This window comes from Bombina bombina, chromosome 5, assembly GCF_027579735.1.
Source record: "Bombina bombina isolate aBomBom1 chromosome 5, aBomBom1.pri, whole genome shotgun sequence".
In the NCBI taxonomy this organism is placed as follows: domain Eukaryota; kingdom Metazoa; phylum Chordata; class Amphibia; order Anura; family Bombinatoridae; genus Bombina; species Bombina bombina.
Genome location: NC_069503.1, coordinates 129,290,649 through 129,313,173, shown reverse-complemented (window position 1 = coordinate 129,313,173; position 22,525 = coordinate 129,290,649). Strand labels below are relative to the sequence as shown.

General features: G+C 43.4%; 1 protein-coding gene across 1 annotated transcript in view; it reads left to right on the top strand.

Moving 5' to 3' along the window:
* CDC25A (cell division cycle 25A) overlaps positions 1–22,525 on the top strand; it is a 174,589-nt gene that overhangs the window by 47,655 nt on the left and 104,409 nt on the right.

The following is a 22,525-nucleotide window of genomic DNA, read 5'->3' as shown; positions in this document are numbered from 1 at the left end:
AGCTTACACAAAGATCCCATATCCCTTTTTTTGTTGGGAGTTTGTCAGTGGGGGATAACAGTTTATTTTCGCTTCATTAGATACGTAGCAAACTAGCCGCTGACTCGAACGCTTCTCTTTTTCAGCCACTTCAGTTTGAGGGCTGACAAGTGAAGCTTACTGCGGCATACAGCCGCTTTTGTTTGTTTTTTTTTTCTCTGTTTTCTTATATCAGCTTAATCTGGTTAAGCATTGTAACTAGGATGGTTGATATTCAGGATTAAAATACTTTATTAATGTATTTTTTTCTCATAAGGTTCATGCATGCCTCAAACTGTTGTTGGCTGACTAGAGTCACTATTTTCAGAAGCGTAAGGGTTAATAGTTTGCCACCGCATGCAAGAGGTGCACTTTTGTCTAAATTGCGCTTGTGTTCAGGCTGCCCTGGTATATATTTTTGTATCAGAGCATGCGCTTTATTTTTATTTCTCTATGGCAGTTTTCTCAATCTTTTTAGATGACCATACAATGCTCAGTACCTGCCTTGGGTTGGAGGTTTTTATGCTTTTTCTCCATTTATCAGATATTTTTGTCTGATAGAGTAGCTATGTCCCATATAAGAATTCTACATAGTCTGTAGAGGTGACAGGTCATCTCTCTTCTGGGGCTTAAGCTTTTATTTGTCTTCCCCAATTTTTATTTAGGGGCGCTTTTTATATAATCTCTACTGGTTGGAGATGATTTCTCCATGTCAGACTTCTTGGGATATATGTGTATATATGTATATGTTGGTTTTTTTTTAGCACACCTTACAAAAAGTTTATATACACATCTTTGGGAGTGCTGCCAATATGACTCGGTAATTACACAAACAAAAAGGTATCGGCGCACAACATATATTTTTTTTGAACTGCTGCAAAAAAAATGCCTGCAAACATCAAGAGACTATTCTTTTTACATAAAATTGTGATCTTAGTCACACAATATGGCCATATTTTGCTTAGCCAGTCACCACTTACAAGGTGCCCCAATATAGACTGGTCCTAACACTAGTCATTTTGCCACAGAGGGCTGAATCATTCCTGCTTTTACTCTTCATAATAGAATGAGACTCCCTAGCTTAATATTCTCAACTCCATTACACTGTCATGAGCACACCTGAGCTTGCTTAAACCAATGGGCGATGGTCAGTCTCCCTGATTATTTTTTAAATACAGATATATATATATATATATATATATATATATATATATATAATCTCTCTCTGAAGAGGCTATGATAAGGGATATGATAGCGCTGGTTGTTAGGAGACAATGTAAAACACAATTAATATGTGTGACTAGATGCCAATTATAATACAGAATACACAGCAAATCAAACACAATGTTAAAAAAACCTATAAAATAGAGTGGAGAGTTGAATACAAAATGTCCCAAATACTGGAGAACTTATATGTTGTGTATATATACAGTGGTAGAATTCGAGACTTGGGATGTGGGTGAAATGCACACTTACAGAAATGAACCTCAATCGTATGAGGTAAGGAAACAGCACATCAGGAAGTCACTCTTAGTAGGCTTGGCCCCTTAGGGTATAGGGGAAACTTCCAAACAATAGGCTTGTCTTTTTCCCTTCTGCTTTCCCGGGTGTATGTGAAACTTCAGGGAGTTGGAGCCTTTTTTCTCCGGCCTCTTTTGGTATGGGTCCTCTCAGGATGGTAGTGTAAACGATATATAAGAGAAAGAAATACCAAAATAGTGTGATATCGTTTAAAAATCAAACATTTTATTCACATATGTACACTCCTAAAAATGCCTGCTTACATCAAAAATCCTCACAAGTATGAGGTATTTGTACAGCGATATACAGCAAATGCAGTCCAATATATGCACTGTGTACTAATAACTGCAGTGGAATGACCACAGATAGTGAAATGGCCACAGGTAGCCAAAGAAACCACAAATGTAGCAGCAAGTATCCACAAAATACTGAGATCAGTGGATATGTTAAAAACTCTTATCTGTAAAGTATACTGCACCAGAGATTCTGGTTGGTAAAAACAGTCCGTTCATATAAGGTGAAGTCTAATGCGTTTCAAAGGTTGTAGTAACTCCTTCTTCTTCAGAGACTCTGAAGAAGGAGTTATTACTACAACCTTTGAAACGCGTTAGACTTCACCTTATATGAACGGACTGTTTTTACCAACCAGAATCTGTGGTCATTCCACTGCAGTTATTAGTACACAGTGCATATATTGGACTGCATTTGCTGTATATCGCTGTACAAATACCTCATACTTGTGAGGATTTTTGATGTAAGCAGGCATTTTTAGGAGTGTACATATGTGAATAAAATGTTTGATTTTTAAACGATATCACACTATTTTGGTATTTCTTTCTCTTATATATCGTTTACACTACCATCCTGAGAGGACCCATACCAAAAGAGGCCGGAGAAAAAAGGCTCCAACTCCCTGAAGTTTCACATACACCCGGGAAAGCAGAAGGGAAAAAGACAAGCCTATTGTTTGGAAGTTTCCCCTATACCCTAAGGGGCCAAGCCTACTAAGAGTGACTTCCTGATGTGCTGTTTCCTTACCTCATACGATTGAGGTTCATTTCTCCAACATAGGTGTGTCCGGTCCACGGCGTCATCCTTACTTGTGGGATATTCTCTTCCCCAACAGGAAATGGCAAAGAGCCCAGCAAAGCTGGTCACATGATCCCTCCTAGGCTCCGCCTACCCCAGTCATTCTCTTTGCCGTTGTACAGGCAACATCTCCACGGAGATGGCTTAGAGTTTTTTAGTGTTTAACTGTAGTTTTTATTATTCAATCAAGAGTTTGTCATTTTGAAATAGTGCTGGTTATGTACTATTTACTCAGAAACAGAAAAGAGATGAAGATTTCTGTTTGTATGAGGAAAATGATTTTAGCAACCGTCACTAAAATCCATGGCTGTTCCACACAGGACTGTTGAGAGCAATTAACTTCAGTTGGGGGAACAGTGAGCAGTCTCTTGCTGCTTGAGGTATGACACATTCTAACAAGACGATGTAATGCTGGAAGCTGTCATTTTCCCTCTGGGATCCGGTAAGCCATGTTTATTACGATTGTAAATAAGGGCTTCAAAAAGGGCTTATTAAGACTGTAGACTTTTTTTGGGCTAAATCGATTGATTATTAACACATATTTAGCCTTGAGGAATCATTTTATCTGGGTATTTTGATATAATAATATCGGCAGGCACTGTTTTAGACACCTTATTCTTTAGGGGCTTTCCCAAAGCATAGGCAGAGCCTCATTTTCGCGCCGGTGTTGCGCACTTGTTTTTGAGAGGCATGGCATGCAGTCGCATGTGAGAGGAGCTCTGATACTTAGAAAAGACTTTCTGAAGGCGTCATTTGGTATCGTATTCCCCTTGGGGCTTGGTTGGGTCTCAGCAAAGCAGATACCAGGGACTGTAAAGGGGTTAAAGTTCAAAACGGCTCCGGTTCCGTTATTTTAAGGGTTAAAGCTTCCAAATTTGGTGTGCAATACTTTTAAGGCTTTAAGACACTGTGGTGAAAATTTGGTAAATTTTGAACAATTCCTTCATGTTTTTTCGCATTTGCAGTAATAAAGTGTGTTCAGTTTAAAATTTAAAGTGACAGTAACGGTTTTATTTTAAAACGTTTTTTGTACTTGTTATCAAGTTTATGCCTGTTTAACATGTCTGAACTACCAGATAGACTGTGTTCTGAATGTGGGGAAGCCAAAATTCCTATTCATTTAAATAAATGTGATTTATGTGACAATGATGCCCAAGATGATTCCTCAAGTGAGGGGAGTAAGCATGGTACTGCATCATTCCCTCCTTCGTCTACACGAGTCTTGCCCACTCAGGAGGCCCCTAGTACATCTAGCGCGCCAATACTCCTTACTATGCAACAATTAACGGCTGTAATGGATAATTCTGTCAAAAACATTTTAGCCAAAATGAACCCTTGTCAGCGTAAGCGCGACTGCTCTGTTTTAGATACTGAAGAGCATGACGACGCTGATATTAATATTTCTGAAGGGCCCCTAACTCAGTCTGATGGGGCCAGGGAGGTTTTGTCTGAGGGAGAAATTACTGATTCAGGGAACATTTCTCAACAAGCTGAACCTGATGTGATTGCATTTAAATTTAAGTTGGAACATCTCCGCATTCTGCTTAAGGAGGTATTATCCACTCTGGATGATTGTGACAAGTTGGTCATCCCAGAGAAACTATGTAAAATGGACAAGTTCCTAGAGGTGCCGGGGCTCCCAGAAGCTTTTCCTATACCCAAGCGGGTGGCGGACATTGTTAATAAAGAATGGGAAAGGCCCGGTATTCCTTTCGTCCCTCCCCCCATATTTAAAAAATTGTTTCCTATGGTCGACCCCAGAAAGGACTTATGGCAGACAGTCCCCAAGGTCGAGGGAGCGGTTTCCACTTTAAACAAACGCACCACTATACCCATAGAGGATAGTTGTGCTTTCAAAGATCCTATGGATAAAAAATTAGAAGGTTTGCTTAAAAAGATGTTTGTTCAGCAGGGTTACCTTCTACAACCAATTTCATGCATTGTCCCTGTCGCTACAGCCGCATGTTTCTGGTTCGATGAGCTGATAAAGGCGGTCGACAGTGATTCTCCTCCTTATGAGGAGATTAAGGACAGAATCAATGCTCTCAAATTGGCTAATTCTTTCACCCTAGACGCCACTTTGCAATTGGCTAGGTTAGCGGCTAAGAACTCTGGGTTTGCTATTGTGGCGCGCAGAGCGCTTTGGTTGAAATCTTGGTCGGCTGATGCGTCTTCCAAGAACAAGCTACTTAACATTCCTTTCAAGGGGAAAACGCTGTTTGGCCCTGACTTGCAAGAGATTATCTCGGATATCACTGGGGGTAAGGGCCACGCCCTTCCTCAGGATCGGCCTTTCAAGGCAAAAAATAAACCTAATTTTCGTCCCTTTCGTAGAAACGGACCACCCCAAAGTGCTACGTCCTCTAAGCAAGAGGGTAATACTTCTCAAGCCAAGCCAGCTTGGAGACCAATGCAAGGCTGGAACAAGGGAAAGCAGGCCAAGAAACCTGCCACTGCTACCAAGACAGCATGAAATGTTGGCCCCCGATCCGGGACCGGATCTGGTGGGGGGCAGACTCTCTCTCTTCGCTCAGGCTTGGGCAAGAGATGTTCTGGATCCTTGGGCGCTAGAAATAGTCTCCCAAGGTTATCTTCTGGAATTCAAGGGACTTCCCCCAAGGGGGAGGTTCCACAGGTCTCAGTTGTCTTCAGACCACATAAAAAGACAGGCATTCTTACATTGTGTAGAAGACCTGTTAAAAATGGGAGTGATTCATCCCGTTCCATTAAGAGAACAAGGGATGGGGTTCTACTCCAATCTGTTTATAGTTCCCAAAAAAGAGGGAACGTTCAGACCAATCTTAGATCTCAAGATCTTAAACAAGTTTCTCAAGGTTCCATCGTTCAAGATGGAAACCATTCGAACTATTCTTCCTTCCATCCAGGAAGGTCAATTCATGACCACGGTGGATTTAAAGGATGCGTATCTACATATTCCTATCCACAAGGAACATCATCGGTTCCTGAGGTTCGCATTCCTGGACAAACATTACCAGTTCGTGGCGCTTCCTTTCGGATTAGCCACTGCTCCAAGGATTTTCACAAAGGTACTAGGGTCCCTTCTAGCTGTGCTAAGACCAAGGGGCATTGCTGTAGTACCTTACTTGGACGACATTCTGATTCAAGCGTCGTCCCTTCCTCAAGCAAAGGCTCACACGGACATTGTCCTGGCCTTTCTCAGATCTCACGGATGGAAAGTGAACGTGGAAAAGAGTTCTCTATCTCCGTCAACAAGGGTTCCCTTCTTGGGAACAATAATAGACTCCTTAGAAATGAGGATTTTTCTGACAGAGGCCAGAAAAACAAAACTTCTAGACTCTTGTCGGATACTCCATTCCGTTCCTCTTCCTTCCATAGCTCAGTGCATGGAAGTGATCGGGTTGATGGTAGCGGCAATGGACATAGTTCCTTTTGCACGCATTCATCTAAGACCATTACAACTGTGCATGCTCAGTCAGTGGAATGGGGACTATACAGACTTGTCTCCGAAGATACAAGTAAATCAGAGGACCAGAGACTCACTCCGTTGGTGGCTGTCCCTGGACAACCTGTCACGAGGGATGACATTCCGCAGACCAGAGTGGGTCATTGTCACGACCGACGCCAGTCTGATGGGCTGGGGCGCGGTCTGGGGATCCCTGAAAGCTCAGGGTCTTTGGTCTCGGGAAGAATCTCTTCTACCGATAAATATTCTGGAACTGAGAGCGATATTCAATGCTCTCAAGGCTTGGCCTCAGCTAGCGAGGGCCAAGTTCATACGGTTTCAATCAGACAACATGACAACTGTTGCGTACATCAACCATCAGGGGGGAACAAGGAGTTCCCTGGCGATGGAAGAAGTGACCAAAATCATTCTATGGGCGGAGTCTCACTCCTGCCACCTGTCTGCTATCCACATCCCAGGAGTGGAAAATTGGGAAGCGGATTTTCTGAGGCGTCAGCCATTGCATCCGGGGGAGTGGGAACTCCATCCGGAAATCTTTGCCCAAGTCACTCAGCGGTGGGGCATTCCAGACATGGATCTGATGGCCTCTCGTCAGAACTTCAAAGTTCCTTGCTACGGGTCCAGATCCAGGGATCCCAAGGCGGCTCTAGTGGATGCACTAGTAGCACCTTGGACCTTCAAACTAGCTTATGTGTTCCCGCCGTTTCCTCTCATCCCCAGGCTGGTAGCCAGGATCAATCAGGAGAGGGCGTCGGTGATCTTGATAGCTCCTGCGTGGCCACGCAGGACTTGGTACGCAGATCTGGTGAATATGTCATCGGCTCCTCCTTGGAAGCTACCTTTGAGACGAGACCTTCTTGTTCAGGGTCCGTTCGAACATCCGAATCTGGTTTCACTCCAGCTGACTGCTTGGAGATTGAACGCTTGATCTTATCGAAGCGAGGATTCTCAGATTCTGTTATCGATACTCTTGTTCAGGCCAGAAAGCCTGTAACTAGAAAGATTTACCACAAAATTTGGAAAAAATATATCTGTTGGTGTGAATCTAAAGGATTCCCTTGGGACAAGGTTAAGATTCCTAGGATTCTATCCTTCCTTCAAGAAGGATTGGAAAAAGGATTATCTGCAAGTTCCCTGAAGGGACAGATTTCTGCCTTGTCTGTGTTACTTCACAAAAAGCTGGCCGCTGTGCCAGATGTTCAAGCCTTTGTTCAGGCTCTGGTTAGAATTAAGCCTGTTTACAAACCTTTGACTCCTCCTTGGAGTCTCAATTTAGTTCTTTCAGTTCTTCAGGGGGTTCCGTTTGAACCCTTGCATTCCGTTGATATTAAGTTATTATCTTGGAAAGTTTTGTTTTTAGTTGCAATTTCTTCTGCTAGAAGAGTTTCAGAATTATCTGCTCTGCAGTGTTCTCCTCCTTATCTGGTGTTCCATGCAGATAAGGTGGTTTTACGTACTAAACCTGGTTTTCTTCCAAAAGTTGTTTCTAACAAAAACATTAACCAGGAGATTATCGTACCTTCTCTGTGTCCGAAACCAGTTTCAAAGAAGGAACGTTTGTTGCACAATTTGGATGTTGTTCGCGCTCTAAAATTCTATTTAGATGCTACAAAGGATTTTAGACAAACATCTTCCTTGTTTGTTGTTTATTCTGGTAAAAGGAGAGGTCAAAAAGCAACTTCTACCTCTCTCTCTTTTTGGATTAAAAGCATCATCAGATTGGCTTACGAGACTGCCGGACGGCAGCCTCCCGAAAGAATCACGGCTCATTCCACTAGGGCTGTGGCTTCCACATGGGCCTTCAAGAACGAGGCTTCTGTTGATCAGATATGTAGGGCAGCGACTTGGTCTTCACTGCACACTTTTACCAAATTTTACAAGTTTGATACTTTTGCTTCTTCTGAGGCTATTTTTGGGAGAAAGGTTTTGCAAGCCGTGGTGCCTTCCATTTAGGTGACCTGATTTGCTCCCTCCCTTCATCCGTGTCCTAAAGCTTTGGTATTGGTTCCCACAAGTAAGGATGACGCCGTGGACCGGACACACCTATGTTGGAGAAAACAGAATTTATGTTTACCTGATAAATTACTTTCTCCAACGGTGTGTCCGGTCCACGGCCCGCCCTGGTTTTTTTAATCAGGTCTGATAATTTATTTTCTTTAACTACAGTCACCACGGTACCATATGGTTTCTCCTATGCAAATATTCCTCCTTAACGTCGGTCGAATGACTGGGGTAGGCGGAGCCTAGGAGGGATCATGTGACCAGCTTTGCTGGGCTCTTTGCCATTTCCTGTTGGGGAAGAGAATATCCCACAAGTAAGGATGACGCCGTGGACCGGACACACCGTTGGAGAAAGTAATTTATCAGGTAAACATAAATTCTGTTTTTCATCTAGCATAATCTCATACAGATGTGTTTTGTTTTTTTCTATGTCCCCACGAGATGGGACATGGATCTGGAATAGAGTTCCCTTGTTCCAGCTACAAGGGCGTTTTCATAGGGACAATCGGATCTCTTTTCTAGAGACCTGAGTGATAGTCTACGGAGCCAGCCTTTTAGGCTGGGGAGCAGTTTGGGGCTCTCAAAAGCTCAGGGCTTGTGGACTCTGTCTTCTCTTCCTATAAACATCTTAGAGTTAAAAGCAATCTTCATACCTTGCAGCTTGGCTTCAATTATCTTGTCTGATTTCATCGCCTCAGTGGTTTACATCAACCACCAGGGAGGAACTGTGTACCTTGGCCATGATTAGCGCTGCAGAATCTGTTGGCGCTCTACAAATAACCGATAATGATGGAGGTGACTCTCATTCTGCAGTGAGCAGAAGTTCACAATTGTCTTCTATTTGCCATCCACTTTCCAGGAGTGTACAATTGGGGGGTGTTTTTCTCTGGGCAGACACTTTTCTTCCCAGGTAGTGTGCTCTCTGTCCGGAAGTGTCCTCCAGAATAACCCTGGGGGGGGGGGGGGGGAGATTCCGGAGTTTGATCTGATGGCGTCACGTTAGAATGCCAAGCTTCCAAAGTACGGATCTAGGTCAAGAGATCCTCAGTCCGCTCTGATAGATTCTCTGGCGATTCCTTGGAATTTCGGTCTAACATTCCTGTTTGATACGAGCAATAACTCGTATAAGGAGAGCAAACAGGAGAGAGCATAGATAATCCTAATAGCTCCTGCATGACCTCGCAAGATCTGGTTCGAGGATCTGGTAAGGATGTCGTCTCTACCTCCATGGAGGTTACCACTGAGGAAGAACCTAATTCAGGGTCCTTTCCTCCATCCAAACCTGGATTATCTGAAGCCGATTGCTTGGAGGTTAAATGCCTAGTTCTGTCTAGATGTGTTTTTTTCGTAACGGTCTTTGATACTATGCTTCAGGCTTGCAAACCTGTTACCCGCAAGATTTTCCACAAGGTATGGCGTAAAATATTTTATTGGTGCGACTCTAAGGATTTCTCCTGGATTCCCTGTATTCTATCTTTTCTTCAGGATGGCCTGGAGAAAGGTTTGTCAGTCAGTACTCTGACGGGTCAGATTTCTGCATTATCTATGCTTTTGCAGAAACGTCTGGCAGACTTACCAGATGTTCAAGCTTCTGTACAGGCCCTGGTCAGAATCAGGCCTATGTTTAAACCTGTTGCTCCTCCTTGGAGCCTTAATCTAGATCTTAGTTTTGCAGCAGGCTCAGTTTGAGCCGATGCATGTTATCAAATTATCTTGGAAGGTTTTTTTTTTTTCTACTTTTTTTTTTTTTTCCGCTCGCAGATTTTTCTGAACTTTCAGTTCTTCAGTGTGATTCCCCATACCTTATCTTTCATTCAGATAAGGCGGTCCTTCGTACTAATTTGTTTAGTTTTTTTCCCCTAAGGTGGTGTCGGATCGAAACATTAATCAGGAATTTGTTCCTCCTTTTTAGTCCTAATCCTTCTCATAATGAACGTCTTTTGCATAACTTGCGAGTTGTGTGTGTGCTCTAAAGTTTACTTTCAAGCTACTAAAGATTTTTAGGCAATCTTTGCCCTGTTTTTCTCTGGAAAGCGTAAGGGTCAGAAGGCCACTTCTTCTACTCTCTGAGAATTTTGATTCGTATGGCCTATGAGACTGCTGGACAGCAGCATCCTTGAGAAAATTGTGGCTCATTAAACTAGGGCTGTCTCCTTGGGCTTTCTAAAATGAAACTTCTGTGGAACAGATTTGCAAGGCGGCAACATGGTCCTCTTTGCATACTTTTTACAAATTCTACAAATTTGATACTTTTTACCTCGGCTGAGGCTTCTTTTGGTAGAAAGGTTCTTCAAGCGGTGGTGCCTTTTGTCTCCCTCCCTGGTTATTCTGTGTCCACTAGCTTGGGTATTGGTTCCCACTAGTAATTGGAATGACTGTGGACTTCATGTCATAGGAAAGAAAACAAAATGTATACTTACCTTATAAATTTCATTCTTTCCAGACATAGTCAACAACCCTGTGTTTTTTTTTTTTTTTTTTTTTTTTTAATTCGGCAGTTTTTTGAGTAAACCTCAGGCACCTTTTCACCCTTGTTTCTTCCTTTTTTCCATTTCCTTCTTCTGAATGACTGGGGGTTATGGGTAAGCTAGTTTACACTTAACAGCTTTGCTGGGGTGCTCTTTGCCGCCTCCTGCTGGCCAGGAGTTGAATATCCCACTAGTAATTGGAATGACGTTGTGGACTCAATGTCCAGAAAGAGAGAAATTTATCGGGTAAGCATAAATTTTGTTTCTTTTATAAGAGATGAGTCCACAGATTTCATCCTTATGGGATATCGCCTCCTGGTCAGAGCACCACAGCAGAGAGAGAGATATATATTTCTCCTCCCTTCCCTCCCACCCCAGTCATTCTCTTTGCCTGTGTTAGTGATAGAGGCAGAGGGAGGTGTTAGTTATAAGTATTTTTAAAGTAGTGCCACAGTGTGCTACTTGGTTCTGGGGTTTAGCCTAGTCCAAATCAGTCTCTTTAGTGCTAACAGAAGCATTTGGTGGCTTCAAAGCAATGGGAACTTGTGGGATATAATTCTCACTGCGCCTCCCATGGATGTTTGCTGCCCTGCTTGTAAAAGTCCGAGGGAGTAAGGCTCAGTACTTTGATTCCACAGGCCAATGTGAAGAGGAGAAAAGAACTTCACAAGCCGGGTGAGATGCCCTACTGCAGGGCAAACGTCTAAGGTAAGTGAGTTTAATTTCTGGGGATATTTCACAGAAATATTGGCACTTTATGCTACACTAGACAATATTATCCTTATGATGATACATTTACCGCATTTCCTCAAGCGGTTTTCATACAGTGATACAACCATTTTACAAGCTCCCAAAGGGTTTTTATTGCTGAATCAGCCAACCGGGAGGGTTGTCTCCACATTACGAGCTCCCAAAGGCTTTAATTTACAGAATCAGCCGACCGGGAGGGTTAACTACATATTACAAGTTCCCAAAGGCTTTAATTTACTGCTTCAGCTGACTGGGAGGGTTAACTCTCTATTTTGCAAGCTTCCAACGGCTTTATTATTGCTGAAACAGCCAACTGGGATTAACATCCATTTTTTGCTCCCAACGGCTTTATCTTAATTGCATCAGCCGACTGGCTACCAACGGCTTTCATTCCTGACACCAGCCGACCGGGAGGTTTAACACATTACAGCTCCCAACGGCTTCATTTATACGTTAGCTGCCCGGGAGATTTAGTGCCTTTATTTCACTGTAATGTTTAGGAGAAGGGGTTTCCTCTTTGGAATACATTATTTTCTGCTCCTGATAGTGATCTAAACTATGAGAATGTTATTCTATACGCCAACGATGGGCAGAGCTACTCTATGTGCCATTGTTTGCGTGCCTTTACTTCATGTACTATGATGGATACATGTTGCCTTTTTACTTGATAACATAATACACTTAGCAATTTTTTGTAGGCCGGCGATGTAAAGCGGACTAAAAAGTACACTTCCAGTAATGGGTAGTATTCGCTGCTGCATTGGGTAATCACGCAGCAGGGAGCTTTCTCACTCTGTGCTACAGCATCTAATATTTAGCTCCCATACGGTGGATGACTGAGTTTACATTGTTTTCTGTAAGGGTTCTGTTAACTCCCGTTAGTCACATCTTATATAAGTATAGTGACTGGGAGTGTGTACATTACGCCCACGAAGGGAGGGCTTATCTCAGGCCTCCTTTTCTCAGCGGCGCAGTAGATTTGCTGGCTGTGTTTACATGGGAGGTGGAGCTTGGAGCCGTTTTTTTTGGCTGCGCTTGTTTGTCGAATGCAGCTCTTCCCTTCTGTGTGTCAGGATAGCGTTGCCATTACCCTCCGGATTTGGTTTCAGATACGTGGGGAATGAGAGTACCTCTGCAAGGTTTCTGAGGTGAACTCTGTAGGGTGTACGATCACTGTTTCTGATTTAAAGTGACAGTCCTGCACAAACGTTTACTATTTCGGAGTACGGTATGGCTGTTCAAGGAGCAGCTGACAGCAATATAGTGACACATAAATACACAAGGACGAGTTGCCTTTGCCCTTAAAGAGACAGTATTATGTGAAAGCTGTTTAGATCAATAAGGTGACAGTTTATCCTTATAAGGTTGTACTGTTGGCTTGACTATGGTCGTTTTAGCCGCAATTCTCCAGTAGGGTCCCGCATTTTAATATGGCCCACATGCAGCATCCTTTCACCACTTTTTTTTACTCACTACTGTGGTTTCTTTTTTTTTTTTTTTTTTTTTTTTTTTTATGGCCGCATGCAGTGCTCTGCGGTTCTGTTATTTTATATGGAATTGTGGCACGTGACATTGTTTGTTCTTCGCGATGTGTGTGACCAGAACTGTTAACTCTTTAATTGGATTGTTTTCTGCACAACAGAAATTAGAAGCTATTTGAAAGAAGGAAAAAAAAAAAACGGTGTTCCATTTTTTCTAAGTCCCTCTCACCTTGAAGATATACTATGGGGGAGTATGTGGACGGTGGTCATTTTACCACATTCCTACAATACCCATGATATATTAGGGACCACATGGTGTACTTTTGTGGTCTAATTTGGGAACTTGAAAACTGGAATGTTTGCATGTTCAACCCCACATGCTGCTACAGTGTAATTTTCTCCTGTCCCTCATGTATCCTGTGTTTTATTGACAAGTGGAGGGCTCCCGATTTTTTTTTTTTTTTTTTTTTTTTTTTTTTTTCTCTAGTATGCTTTTTTTTCATGAGATTCCCTTCTCGGCTAAGGAGGCTGGATAGTTGTTCCTGGGGTAGAATGGATTCAGCTTGACTATGAGACTTGCTACTTCCTAAGGGGGTAGTTGCTTCTTTCCATGATTCCAAAAGGGTCATACTCCAAGGTTTTCAACCACTTTCAGCTGTGTCACAGTCGCTAGAGCGTGGCAATTGGACTGCTGTACTTTTTTAATAAGAAAGTCCTATGGTTAAATCCAGGATATGCTTAGAACTTATGAGTTTGCTAAATTCGACTTTCTGCAGATCACTAAATTCTGCTTACTTTCAAATTTTAAGGGAACCACCCTTTCCTTGTCTTTTATTCTGGAAGATATCTATTCGTAACCCAAATTTCCCTGGAGGCCTAACTCTATTTAATTTGAGGGTAAACACTCCACAACCGCTGTTGGTCCTAAGTCTACATGACGTGTTGGCCCCTGATCCGGGACCGGATCTAGTAGGGGGCAGACACTGTCGTGTGTTTTTTTTTTTTTTTTTTTTTTTTTTTTTTTTTTTTTTTTTGTTCATCCGGACTTGGATGAGAGGTTCATGGGTATTAGAGAGAGTGTTTCAGGGATGCAATCTGGAATTCGGAAATTCTTCCCCTAGAGGAAGGCTTCTTTCTTGATTATTCCCGATACAGAGAGAGACGTTCTTACGCTGTGTAAGAGACCTATCCTTGGGAGTAATTGTCCCGTTCCAATTCAGGGACTGGTGTTTTAGTCAGTCCTATCTTAGATCTCATGAGTCTAAACAAGTTTCTCATATTTCCATCTTTTACGATGGAAACTAATTGTACCTTTTTATCCATTGATCCAGGAGGGTCAATTAAGACTACCGTGGTTTTAAGAAATGCATATCTTCATGTTCCTTTCCACAGAGATTATCTCAAGTTTTCTGAGGTTTGTCTTTTTGGACAGACATTTCAATTTGTGGCTCTACTTTTCGATCTGGCCATGGCGCCCAGAATTTTCAAAAGGGTTCTGGGGTCTCTGCTGTCTGTTTTCAGACCGTGAGTATAGCCTTATCTGGACGACATTCTGATCCAGGTGTCCTTTTCAACTAATGAAGTCTCATATCGGCATTGTTCTGTCCTTTCTAAGGACTTACGGGTGGAAAGTGACTCTGGAAAGGAGTTAGTTAGTTCCACAGACAAGGGTTCCTTTCTTGGGAACTCTGACTCCCCTATCCATAGGGATTTTTTTTACGAAAGTCAGAAAGTTACACATCAGTTTGTTCACTTAGTTCTCTGCAACTGAGCACCTCAGGCAGCGGAATGGAGTTTACGCAAATTTGTCTCCTCAAATGAACCTTGAGTTGAGAACTATATTCTATGCGCTTCAGGCTTGGCCTCAGTTGGTTTTGGTCTCATTCATCAGATTCTAGTCGGACAACATTTCGACTGTAGTTTCATCCACATCAGGGAGGAACTAGGAGTTCCTTAGCGATGACAGAAGTAGTCAATACGTGAGCATCCGCCCACTGAATTACCTTATCTGCCGATGCTCCACATCCCAGGGGTGGAAAACCTGGGAAGCGTTTTTTCTGAACAGTTTTTCAGCCGGGAACCTGATTCTCGGATTGGACAGGCCAGAGTTGGCCCTTATGGCATTTCGTGGGAATGCCAAGTTTCCAAAATGTGGGTCTAGGGATCCACTGGCCGAGCTGATGTCTTGGCCTTTCAGTCTAGCTTATGTTCCCTCCATTTGGTTGCGCGAGTCAAATAGGAGAGGGCTTCAGTGATCTTCATCGCTTTGGCGTGGTTTCGCAGGACTAGGTATACTGCTCTGGTGGACATGTCATCCTAGCTACCATAGAAGTTTCCACTGTGGAAGGGTATTCTCTTTCAGGGACCCTTCCATCATCCGAATCTAGTTTCTTTGCAGCTATCGGCTTAGAGATTGTGCACTTGATTTATCTAAGCGAGGGTTTTCTGATTCGGCCATTGATACCTTGATTCAGGCACGTAATTCTGTTCCTAGAATGATTTACAATAAGATATGGTGTAAATGTCTTGGTGAAAATCCAAGGGCTACTCATGGAGTAGTTAGGATTCCCAGGATTTTCTTTTCTCCAAGACTGATTGGAGAAAGGGGTTGACAGTAAAGTTCCTTAAAGGGGCTGGTTTCTGTTTTGTCTGTTTCCATACAAGCGTCTGGCAGATGTTCCAGATGTCCGATATTTTTGTCAGGCTCTGACTAGATTCAGAGGCTCTGACTAGATTCAGGCCTGTGTTTAAATTCAAACTCCAAGGAGGAGCAATAGGTCTAGTTTTTTACGTTCTTCAAGGGGTTCCGTTGGAACCTATGCATTCCATAGATATTAAGTTATTATCATGGAAATATTTTTATTTTTCAGAGCTTTCAGCATTACAATTTGATTCTCCTGACCTTATTTTTCATTCCGATAAGGTAGTGTTACGTACCAAACCTGGTTTTCTTCCTAAGGTTGTTTCCAACAAAAATATTAATCAGGAAATTGTTCCTCCTTTGTGTCCTAACCCTTCTTCTACAAAGGAGCGTCTGTTACATAACTTGGACGTGGTCCGTGCCCTGAAGTTTTACTTGCAGGCAACTAAAGAATTTCGTCAATCATTTTCATTATTTGTTCTGGAAAACGTAGGGGCCAGAAAGCTTCGGCTACCTCTTTCTTTTTGACTGAAGAGTATCATCCATTTTGCATATGAGACTGCTGGATAGCATCCTCCTGAAAGAATTACGGCTCATTCTACTAGGGCTGTGGCTTCCTCATGGGCATTTGAAAATGATGCTTCTGTTGAACAGATTTACAAGACTGCAACTTGGTCGTCTCTTCACACTTTTTTCCAAATTTTACAACTTTGATATTTGCCTCGTCCGAGGCTGTTTTTTGGGAGAACAGTTCTTCAAGCAGTGGTGCCTTCCGTTTAGGTTCCTATCTTGTCCCTCCCTTTCATCCGTGTCCTATAGCTTTGGTATTGTATCCCATAAGTAAGGATGAAATCCGTGGACTCGTCATATCTTGTAAAAGAAAAGGAAATTTATGCTTACCTGATAAATTAATTTTTTTTACGATATGACGAGTCCACGGCCCACGCTGTCATTTTTTTAAGACAGGTCTTTATTTTTGTTAAACTTTAGTCACCTCTGCACCTTGGCTTTTCCTTTCTCTTAACTTCGGTTGAATGACTGGAGTGGGAGGGAAGGGAGGAGCTATATATACAGCTCTGCTGTGGTGCTCTTTGCTTACTCCTGCTGACCAGGAGGCGATATCCCATAAGTAAGGATGAAATCCGTGAACTCATCATATTGTAAAAGAAATAAATTTATCAGGTAAGCATAAATTTTCCTTTTTCTTCATAAATGGATAGAGTCCACAGCTGCATTCATTACTTTTGGGAAATAACATGGCCACCAGGCGGAAGCAGACACCACAGCCTTAGGCTTAAATACTCCTCCCACTTCCTCATTCCCCAGTCATTCTTTGCCTTTCATCCTAGGAGGTTGGCAGAGAAGTGTCAGAAGTTTTTCGTCTCTTATGGAAGGTAGTACTCTTTGACATGGGACTGGAGTTTTAAGTAATCCTGTCAGTCTCTCAGTGAGGGCTTGGATGAAGGTTAGTCCGGAGATGCAGGAAGAGTCTTTCTGCAAAACCATCCCGACTCATTTTAAACTACTCCGCAAGCAATCAGCATTGCCTAACCTTGCTTCGCTGCCTGCTTTCTTTTAAGTCCATGGCGGAAGCGAGGATACTATCCGTCACACTTGAAGGGCTGTGTTCCTGTTCCACAGCGTAGATTCCGGTAAGATAGTTTCATTTTACTACTTCATGATTGTACTGTAACTCATTTGTTCCTGCGAACTCACATGAAAAATACATGGTCTCAGTGGGACTCCTTTTTAGTATCTTGGAATAAAGGGTTAATATCTCCTGAGGGGGATTATTGAACAGGGTTTTTTTTAATCATGTTATGTGATTCAATCTGCTTATGTGTAGCGTTAACTGGGCTCGTGGCTTTTTGGAACATAACGGCCTTTCGAAGTGATGCAACCTTTATGGTTGGGCGTTCTTTTTTGGACTGTACAGTTCACCTTGTGACTGGGCGTGTCTACTTTAATATTAATATATGTATATGTCAGAAAGTTGAACAGATTCTTCGTCCTGTGAAGAATGCGAATTGGCCCCATTGACTCGGGTCAGTCAGTTATGTCCCCCCTGGAGGTTGTGGCACGTTTTTGCTTTTGGTGCTTGCTCGTCTACAAAGTCCAGATGTTTGTGATTGTGCTCGTGCCCGATTGCCCCAGGAGGGCATGTGCAGTTCCCTGCTGGTGTAACACTTCCTGAGTGTTGTGCCTTTCGTTAAAGTCTGGCTTGCCTTCGTGTTCTACTGACACATTTTTGAGCTGTTTGGGGACCCTATCCTTCTCGGCTATGGGACTCATCAGTCTCCTTCGAATTACTCACCTCGTTAGACATGGGGGGGGATGACGTAATCTCCTTTTAAGTCTTATCGACATCCTTCCCAGTTTTGTTGGAGGAACAGGGTTTCCATTGGGCTGGTCCTGCGGATCTCTGTTCTTCTTGGGTGTTAACCCTCTGGTTGCCCTCCGTTTAGGATAAATTTTATTTTTCATACAATGTTTCTTGCGTGAACTTTCTCTGGGATTGATACTCGCTGTTTGCTTCTATGGAAGTTGTTTGGGACACGTTGGTCCCATGTTTGTCTGTTTTTGCTTCCTCCCTCTCTGAGGGTGGATTTAGCCAGCTTGGCAGTTATGACCCTGGTTGCAGGCTGGTCCTGCTTTGGGTTAAGATATTCTCTTGCAGCTTATTCAGACACGTGGCACCTATTATACCTTGCTGATCAGGTTGAGGTGCCAAGTGCTCTCAACATTTGTTTCATGTTATTTGTTTTACAGGTTTCAGTTAAGCATTCTCAAGAGGACTTGCGGGTCTGTGCGGCTCTTGGGATTGTTTCAGTCCTTATATAGCAGTCTCTCTGGTCACTGGGTCAGTGAATTCTGTTGCGTCACACTGTTTCTTCCGATACCCTCGGAACCTAGAGTATTCCTTCCCATATGGTGGGAAGGTTAGAGGGTTTAGCGCCTCTTTTCCAACGTCTGAGCGGTTTTTGTCTTGAGGAGGCCCTGGGAATTGTCCTTTCTGGAATTGTTCCTTTAGTGGTTCTCTTCTTCATTGAGACCTTCTTGGACTTTGTCCGTTCTCCTTGTGGATTGGGTCACCTTCGGGGGACTTGGATTCCCTTCGGGAGTTGGTTGTTCCTTTTTCGGGACATTAGACAGGAGGTCTTTTTGGGCTCCGGTTAGGGGTCCTTCCCCGGTGTTGGGAATGCTCTGCATCTCCTTCTTGGGATAGAGGTCCTAGTGGATTTCCATTCATATGGTTCAGGTATTGCCATCCAGGTGGCATCCAAACCAATGTTTTACTGTCCTCTGACTTCGAATATGAGGTGATGTGAAGCCTTGCTGTTGTACTGTTCGGTTGACTTGTCCTCACTGTTCCCCTTGTGGCTAGCTGGACAGCTAGCTCAGCATACTAATGCTCTGTGGCTACTCTGTACTGTAGAAAACTGAGGGTTGCTAGTTCGATCCCCGGCAAGGTCTCCTCAGCCTTTCCTCCTTTCAAGGTAGATAAAATGAGCAGCGCCTTGAGTCACTTAGCTCTAGTGTCCTTTTTATGGCCTTGGGAGGCCTTGGCTCTTTGGAGTGTTGGGCTCCTGCAAGGGGTGGTCTCTTCCCTTTGGGTCGTGTCTTGCAAGGCCTTCTTGCTCTTATCTGGGTTATTCTGGGTTTTTCCCTTGGAGATCAGTTTTTGATACCAGACGAGGGATTTATGTGCCTGGAAGATTGTTTAATCTAAACATTTGTGGGGCCCGGGCTTCTTGTCCTGATCTTCTAGTTGTCGAGGGTTTTACTCTGCATTTTCTCCTGCTGTGGGTTGTTACCGGACCTTATGATCCTAGGACTGGCCTGGGGGTTCCAGTTTCCGGGGTACTTGGGCTTAGCCCTTGTTCTGGCTGTTCTGTTTTACTTGGCCAGATTTACGGAGAGCCGGGGCTCCTTGGGGCCTGTATTGTTCCGTACGATAAGGTTCCCTTGGGAAAGACAACTGTGACCTGATGGTAGGCTTTCCTGCCTAGCAAGCGGAAGGCTTGTGGTTGCTCAGCTGTCGCTTTTGCGCCTGGTATGTGTGCTAGCACGATGGTGTTTTAAGGGGTTCTTTCAGTGTTCAGTGACGTGGCCTTGTTGTCTCGGTTCTTCCTATGACTTCCTGTCTTATGGACAGGTGTTTAATGCTCTCTTCAGGGGGCTCATTGTCCTTATGGAGGTGATTCCTTTTTTTGGGGGGGGGGCTTTCCTGTGTTTGGGAGGTTGGAACAGATGTTTTATCTGGATCGGGGATTGGTCTGCTCTTTGAGTTCCTTTCCATCTGGGGAGCTGCTGGCTCCGCATTGAGACTTAGACCCAAGGATATCTAGCAAAGCCACCCAACTAACGCCTGCTCGATTGTCTCTAGGTTGAAGTGGCTGTGTTAATTCTTCCGCCCTTTTGGGTGCTGGTTTTGAGGTTCCTTTCTGTTCCCTTGCTTCAGATCTGCGGTTGCTTGGGCTGGTCAGGCTAGGTGTTGGATCTGAGATCTGTTGTTCATCCTCAGGTCTTATGGGTGCCAGTGGACTTTTTTTTTTTTTTTTTTAGGTTCTGTGCCTCTCCCCCCTTGAGATCTGTGAGTAGGCCTGGAGTGTGTCCTCTGTGGCGGTTGGGCAATCTATTTTGTTTGACCGCTTTTTCCTTACGGGTAGTGTTTTCTGTGTCTTCCTACTGGACTCAGCTGTTTCTGAGTTTGCTACTTGTAATTTTTCTGGTTGCTCAGAGTTCTGATGTTTTGAGGACTTTGTCTTCAGCTGTCTTTCTCGGTGCTGTTGCACGTTGTTTGGGAGATGTTTCTTCTCCTTGATGCCTGGTTGCTCCTTGTGGGTTTGGGTGTCTTCCCTTTTTCTCGGGATCCATTCGGGTCTGTTGTCTTGGCCTTCTGTTGAAGGGGTTTTTTCCTTTTAGATCTTGCTGTACCTTTTCGGGTATCCCTTTGGCTCACCTTTGTCCTCTCCCTTTTGGGGATTTTGGTACTGTACTAGTAAGGGTTTTGTGGGGACGACTACTGGGTGACAGTTCTCCTGGAGGAGTGTTGGCTCAGTGAGTCTGCTTTGCGGTCTCTGGTTAGGCTTCAGACTATCTGCGGGTCAGTGTCCTTGGGGCCTCTTCCTTCTAGTTTATTTGCGCGGCTCTGAAGTGGAGTTTGTTTGGGTTGTGGTCTTTCTTACTAATGACACGGTGAGTCCACGGAATATCATTACTATTGGGAATATCACTCCTGACAAGCAGGAGGAGGTAAAGAGTGCTGCAGCAAAGCTGTTAAATACCACTCCCCTTACCCACAACCCCCAGTCATTCTCTTTACGTGCATCAGTTACAAGGAAGGAGTAAAGTTTGGTGTCTGATTCTTCAATCAAGAGTTTATTTTCAAGCAGGACAAGTTAGTTGTTTTTTTTTTTTGGGGGGGGGGGGGTTCCTGGGGTTTAGCCGTATTCCACTTCAGTCTCTTCAGTAGAGCAGTGGTGGCTTTTAAGCTTTTGGGAATTGGAGGGGTATAATCCTTTCTGTGCCTCCCATGTTGTGAGCTGCCCTTTGGCAAAAAAACTATGTATGTTTACTTAGTCTTTTTGTTTTACACAGGTCCATGTTAGGAAGGAAGCCTTTCAAACCTAGTGAGCTGCCTTGCTGCCAGGCAGATTATCATGGAGGTAAGTGCTTTTTTTAATTTTTCTGAAGGTTCAGAAAATGTTGGCACTGGTGGGGTTAATCTTTGGTGATCCTGTTTGTGCAGGCTTTATATGTGGGCAGTTTTTTTTTTTTTTTTTTTGAGGCACTGAGAGATTGACTTTTATTTTATGGCTCTGTTGGCTCCTTTCTGGTATTATGGTCAGCTTTAGTCTGCTGGCAGTTTGCTTGTGACTTTTTATTCCTCCCGGCGCCTGTCTGTAGTAATGTTGGCCGGGAGGTTTTTGTGTACGCCCATGGTGGGTGGGACTTTGGCGCGAGTTTTGCACACGGTTTGAGGAAGTGTTTTCTCTCGGCTTACTGTTGGCTCTAGTTTAGGTTCAGGAGAGTGGGTGGTATCAGTGGGAGAGTCCAGATAGTCTCTGCTACATTACTATTTATTCCAGTCAGAGTGAGGTCGGGTAAGCACCTCAGCAAGGCTTGTTGAGGTGCATAGGTGCTGCAGGGTTCAATTGTTATAATTCATTGTGCAATTTTTGTGTTTTTTTTCGGTTAACATTTTTCTTGAAGGGACAGTAGCGTTTTTTTTGTTCCTTTAAAAAAAAAAAAGGCTGCTGCGTTTTTTTAATTTTCCGCATTTATTTTTTTCTTGCTGGTTGTAAGATGGAGCAAGAGGACTTGCAGGATATTACTTGCACTTTGTACCTTGATGCTATTCCTTTCTGTTCTCTCATGTATAGAGAGAACTTTACAGTATAAGGATAGACTTTTTGATTCAGAGCCTTCATTTTCTAAGGAGAATGTTGTTCAGGAGTCTCCTGTTCAAGCTCTTCCGCAGCTTTTTCCTCAATCATCCCAATCTCAATCCTCTTCTCATGCAGTGCACTGCGTCTCGTCTCAGACTGGTTTTTCATTGCAGGATATGGCTACTCGCATATCGACTACTGTGTAGGATGCTTTGTCTGCTTTTCCTGCTTCGCAGGGGAAGCGCAAAAGGAAGTTTTTAAAGGTTCTGACTCTGGGAGTTATGTCTATTGTTCGTTCACATAATTCTGAGGAATAAGATACTTCAGTAGCGTCTGAAGGGGAAATTTCAGACTGATAGTGTAATTCCTTCTGCCGATTCTGAAGTGGTTTCTTTCAGGTTTAAGCTGGAACACCTCCGTTTGTTACTTAGGGAGGTTTTAGCTACTTTGGATGACTCTGATTCAACAGTCATTGTTACTCCCAAGAAGGCTAGTAAGCTTAAGTTTTTGATGTTCCCTGCCTGGCGGAAGTTTTTCCGGAAGGTTTCAGAGATTATTTCTCGGGAATGGGAGAAGCCTGGTATTTTTTCTCTTTCAACTATTTTTACGAAGATTTTCCTATTGCGGATTCTATTAAGGAATCTTGGCAGACAGTTCCTAAGGTAGAGGGAGCTATTTCCACTTTGGCTAAGAGGACCACTATGCCTATTGAGGATAGT